This window comes from Octodon degus, unplaced genomic scaffold, assembly GCF_000260255.1.
Source record: "Octodon degus isolate 3935 unplaced genomic scaffold, OctDeg1.0 scaffold00033, whole genome shotgun sequence".
NCBI classification, from domain to species: domain Eukaryota; kingdom Metazoa; phylum Chordata; class Mammalia; order Rodentia; family Octodontidae; genus Octodon; species Octodon degus.
The window spans coordinates 11,372,700-11,378,358 of NW_004524609.1; positions in this window are offsets into that span (position 1 = coordinate 11,372,700).

Genomic DNA, 5,659 nt, shown 5'->3' on the forward strand with positions numbered 1-5,659 from the left:
GGCTGTCACTATCTCTCTCTGTCTCTCTCTATCTCTTTGTCTCTGTCTCTATCTCTCTATCTCTGTCTCTTTGTTTCTCTCTGTCTCTCTGTCTGTCTCTCTCTATCTCTCTGTCTCTGTCTTTCTCTGTTCCTATCTCTCTGTCTGTCTCTCTTTGTCTCTGTCTCTGTCTCTCTGTCTCTCCGTCTCTCTGTCTCTTTCTCTCTCTGTCTTCCTCTCTCTCTCTCTCTCTCTCTCTCTCTCTCTTTCTTTCTCCCTCCCAACCCCCCCTCCCTTTCTCCCTCCCCTTCCTTCTGAAGGTCTTGGGAGTGCTCGGAACTTTTGCCTGTTCCTCATATTCCAACACACTAGCTACTTCCTATATAACGGAATGATGGAACAGGCAGAGGGAGACACTTACATCCTTGGATAGAGAAGATAACAAGTCCCAGCTTTTACAAAGTTTGTTCACTCATTCAACACATCTGAAACAAAATTCTAACATGTGAAAGGAATGTTATTGAGCATAAATAAAATCCCATTCTGATGCCCAAGAACCTTGGCCTGGGGAGAAAAAGTAACTCAGCATGAATTTATACACAATCTTGGTGCCCTGAGTAAGAGGGTCATTCTGGATTACCAGGAATGGTTGGGCCACTTCTGCTGTTGAATTGTAATTACACATCATGTCCTCTTGGGAACACCTGTACTGGGCTTATGAACTATGTAGTTGTCCATACAATTGTAGAAGAACATGCTTTAAAGCACTTTGTGAAGACAAAAAGAAAGCAACTCCTGCTTCCCCAGGGAAGGTCTGGTGTTTTCCGTGAGTTTGTTTTAGGGATATAAGAAGCGACTCTTTTGTATTTAACCCGCTAACCAAATTAACCTGTGGGAATATTCTGACTGATGGGAACATGCAGAAAAAATATATAGGAAAACTTGTCTCAAGATGAAGTCTTCTCTTTTCATAAGATTGAGCACTTCAACAAAAGGTATTATTGAACATCTATTACATTGCGGCTGCTGTGTTAATGGCATTTGAATGAGAACTTCTTTGTCACTCAAACTGGACCATAAACACCTTAAGGTGCAAAAACACAACACAGCAAGGAATGTGTTATATGAAAGTGGCACTTTTCTAAAACTGTGGACCTCGTGGAGTCTCTTGGAGGAAACGCGGGAGCTGAATCAAATCAAGATGGATCGCTAAGAATAAATGAAAGTTAATAAATAAAGACATTTTAAGTGAAAGTAAATATGAATCTGAAATCAGGCTAGAATCTGAAGAGTAGAGAAGGATTTCTCTGCACCCACCACCAGACGCCAAGTTTGCTCCCTTCCCTAGGAAACTGTGACCCTTGGAAACTCATGATGACTGTGATAGGACTAGAAGGTGACAAATGTTTAGGTCTGAATTGAGCTATGGGGTCAGGGATATACTTTAGCTGCATCAGCGCCTGCCTGGCAAGCACAAGGTCCCAAGTTGGATCCCCGGTCCTACATAAATAAATAAGTAAATTGAGCTAATCCTCGGCCACACCCAGATGAACACAGCCCAGAGCCATCTTGCAAAGAAACCACGTTATAATGCAAATCACTCATTAGTTGGAATTTCTGTGACATGATCAGAAAATATGGTGAATCCTTAAGAATTGGTTTAAAATTATTATGGTAAATGACAAATTGCCATTAACGCCCTCCCCCCCCCAAAAAAAAATCTGTCTTCCACTGTACTTATTCTGTCATTCTGGTGTCTTTTTCATTTCTGGAGCTCCTTGTCCTGAGCATCTTTAGTTGCAGTGTCCCGGCTGCCTCCCTATCCCGACATCGCTCAAAACATTGACCTTTCATAAACATTTTCACTTTGAGGAGCAATGAGAAGCTGAGCCTGAGCTGAATCTGGTCAGCGGAGTGGACGAGATGCACCGCGACGCACCCCCAAGCCTGCCTTTCCGCCAGCCGAGTTCAGCCGCAGCATCCTCAGAATGCTTTCCCACGCCTCCCCCAGACCCTCACCAGCAGCGCCCGCAAGCCTGTTTCAGAAAGGAGCGAGAAGAGAAGGACGGGTGCGTCTGGAGTGGTGAGGGGTGTTGTGTGTGTGTGTATGTGTGTGTGACTCATGGTCAAGTCTCTCTCAGTGGAATAAATTTAAATACAAGTCATGATTTCTGACCAGCCCTTACATCTGATTCTGTAAACTACTTTTGCCTAAATTTGGGAGGATAGACTGCTCTGCACTAGGGCTATGCTTTCAACTTAATTAATTCAAAGAGTTTACTGAAAGACATCGGTATGAAGTCTACCCTCTCCTCTGAAGTAGGTTCTAAAACCTAACTGACCTGCCTGTTAAATAAGTCAAGTGGCACACAGTGCCAGCCCCACCCCCAGGGTGTCCTGGGATGGCCACTGAGACTGGGCGTGGTGGCGCATGCCTGTAATCCCAGAGCTTGGGAGGCCAAAAACAGGAGAATCACTATGAGTCTGATCTACCTAGTGAGAGGCCGAGGAGATGGTTCAGTAGAATAACCACTTGCCTGACAAGCACAAGGGCCTGAGTTCAATCCCTGGTGTGGCCAAAAGAAAAAAAAAGAGAGAGAGACTTCCATGATCTATGTAGCTAAATTTTGGAAACAACACAAATGCCCACCAATTGAAGAATGATAAAAAAAGATGTCATATTTTTATAGAATGGAGTACTACTCAGCTATAAAGAAGGATAAACTTGAGGCTTTTATTGATAAATGGATACACCTAGAGAACATACTTATACATGAAATGAATCAAACACACATATATAAGTACTATATTGTCTCCCTAGTATAAGAAACTGAAAGAATAACTGATATACAAAATCTGCAGTAGACTCTGAGAAAGGGAAAGAAACTGCTCAAACGGAAAGAACAACTGGGATGGATAAGAGGGGAAAACAAAAGTCAGCCAGATAGCTCACAGATTAAAGTGCCTGTCTAGGCAGATGCAGGGACCAGGGTTCGATCCCTGGCATGCTGTGCCTGCTCTGCCCCTTGGGTGCACTGAGAGGGGTTTGAGACTGGGTGTGGTGGCACACGCCTGTAATCCCAGTGCTTGGGAGGCTGACAAACAGGAGGATCACTATGAGTCTAATCTGTGTAGTGAGACCCTGTACTAAATACATTAAAAAAAAATGAAAAAGGAAGAAAGAGAAAATAATATGCACACACAAGACAGCTACCATAATTATACTACTAATTTCTCTTAAGTCATTAAAAAGATTGGTTTGTGCTTATATTGGTTGATTAATTTGCATGCCTACATCTCGTAATCTGAGCAACAACTTTGAAGACAAGAATACACAACATATTAACCATTGTTAATTTCTTATTATCCTGTTTTGAAACTGTCATTATGTTTACTTTTTTTTAATCTTTCTCTCTTTATAATAAAAGATTAAAAAAAAAAAAGAAGAAGAAGTCTTAAAACCTGTAGCCATCCTCATTATCCTCAGAGGAAAGGGAAATCATTACTCTCCAAGATAAGAAGATGCTGGGAAGAAACGGAATGAAAGAGAGCTCTAAGTTCACCCCACTTTCTACCGTTAGGTAGGCTTTTGGCCTCCTCCCATATATCTCTGCACCTTGCACTGCGCCATGCAGCTTAGCATAGAAATGCTCGGCATCTCTCATTCTTTTGGTCAGGTCCAAAGGCTCCCTTATCATACAGAATTCATATGAGAAAATGTCCCCTTGTTATTCAGCACTTTGTCACAAAGGATTCAGCCACAGCCCAAGAGATGAGCAAAGTATCTTTGCTGTCCTACACATTCCACTTTGAAGAAAGACTGCTGATGAAAAAGAACAGTTCAAGGGCTGGCCAAATAGCTCAACAGGAGCTGTGAAAGGCTCAAGTCCACAACTTCTGCAGAGAATCCACTACTACTGTGGACTGCTGGATTGTGTTGGATTGCTTTGCTGAATTCACGCACCTATAGTATTTAGATGCCAGTGGAATACCCATTTCTGACAGGACTAAACAAAAAAAGGGGATACAAAGGAAGGACCATTTTGTATTTGTATATGCAGAATAGTTAGGATAGATATACAGCTACTTTTGCTTAATTCAATGAGAAGAAAGATTTGTACTAATACTGTTTGGACCGGATATCCTGTCTGCATCTTATACTATGGATAACCAAATAAGAAGACAACAATGTACAAAATTCATTATTGAAACTGTCCTGTTAGTCAGTTTTGAAATTCATTGCCATTTGTTCCTCAATAAAATAAATAGCTCAGCAGATTAAAGCACCTGCAAGCAGGCACAGGGGCCAGGGGTTGGATCCCTGGGCCTGCCGTGCCAGCCCCATCCCCAAAGCACTCTGAGATGGCTATTGAGACTGGGCGTGGTGGTGCGCACCTGTAATCCCAGCTCTTGGGAGGCTGTAAATAGCAGATCATTATGAGTCTGATCTAGCAGTGAGACCCTGAACACCTTGTAGACCCTTCCCTAAAATACAAAAAAAAAAAAAAAAAAAAAAGAAAGAAGAAAGAAAGAAAGAAAGAAAGAAAGAAAGAAAGAAAGAAAGAAAGAAAGAAAGGAAAAAGAAAAAAAGAACAGTTCAAATCCCATTTCCCTAGCCATGTTAACATACCTTACTTCTGACAAGGGGGTTATCCTTTAATTCAGTTTTGTCTGGTACCTAAATTGCAGTTTGATATTATTTTAAGGAGATTGAATTCTAATTGAGTTGGTGTGTTTAGGCTTTCAAATTCATCTCTGAGAGACTTGTAGTTTTTTTTTTAATGTAATATATCTTGAATCCCATTCTTTTTCACTATTTCAGAGAAATCTTCATCTACAAAGAATGAATAGCACAGGAACTATTTAAGATTTTGCTGTGCCAGCATGTTGGTGGCAGTGCACACCTGTAATCCTAGCACTTGGGAGGCTGAGGCAGGAGGATCATTGCAAGTTCAAGACCAACCTGGGCTTAAAAGTCAGCTCAAGTCCAGCCTGAACTGAACAGTGAAACCCTGTCTCAAAAAGACCAAAAAAAAAAAATGTTTAAGGTAAACTATGGTCACAACCCAAACTCTGGACTGTGAAAAGCCAGATTGATGGATTGATGCAGCTTTTTTTTTTCTGCTTTTGCTGCAGAATAACTAAGAAGACCATGAAAGAAAAGGGCTTTGGTCTGCTTCTCTAAATCCCATCCCAGCCCTATAGTTCTGTAATCAAATACTGGGATGCAAACTTTGCTCCTTTTTTGATTAGATCATAAAGTAGCCATCAGAATTGCACATCTTAGAGAGAGTAAGAGAATGTGCTGTCCGAACCAGCTTGCCCTGCTTGGTTTCTTTTCATGAATAGAGTGGAGAGAAGAGTAGAGGACATCAGAATTCTAGAAAACGGAGACTACGGGAAGATACAGGAGAAGGTGAAGAAGACGCCTGGTATTGCAGATCATTGAGCTGCTGTCCAGTCCACTCGCACAAGAAAACTTGTATTTCCTTCAGATCCCACCATGATTGCCCAAGGTAGACATCCTTATGCCCCATTTAGAGTTAAGGAGCCTCAGGATTTCACACCATTATGCTTGTCCGAAGCTACCTTGCTCATGAAAAACCAAGTTCTGCCTAGAAGAGAGGTTTGTGTGCTTTCAAAATATATGGTTTAAGAGCCGGGGAGATGGCTCAGTGGA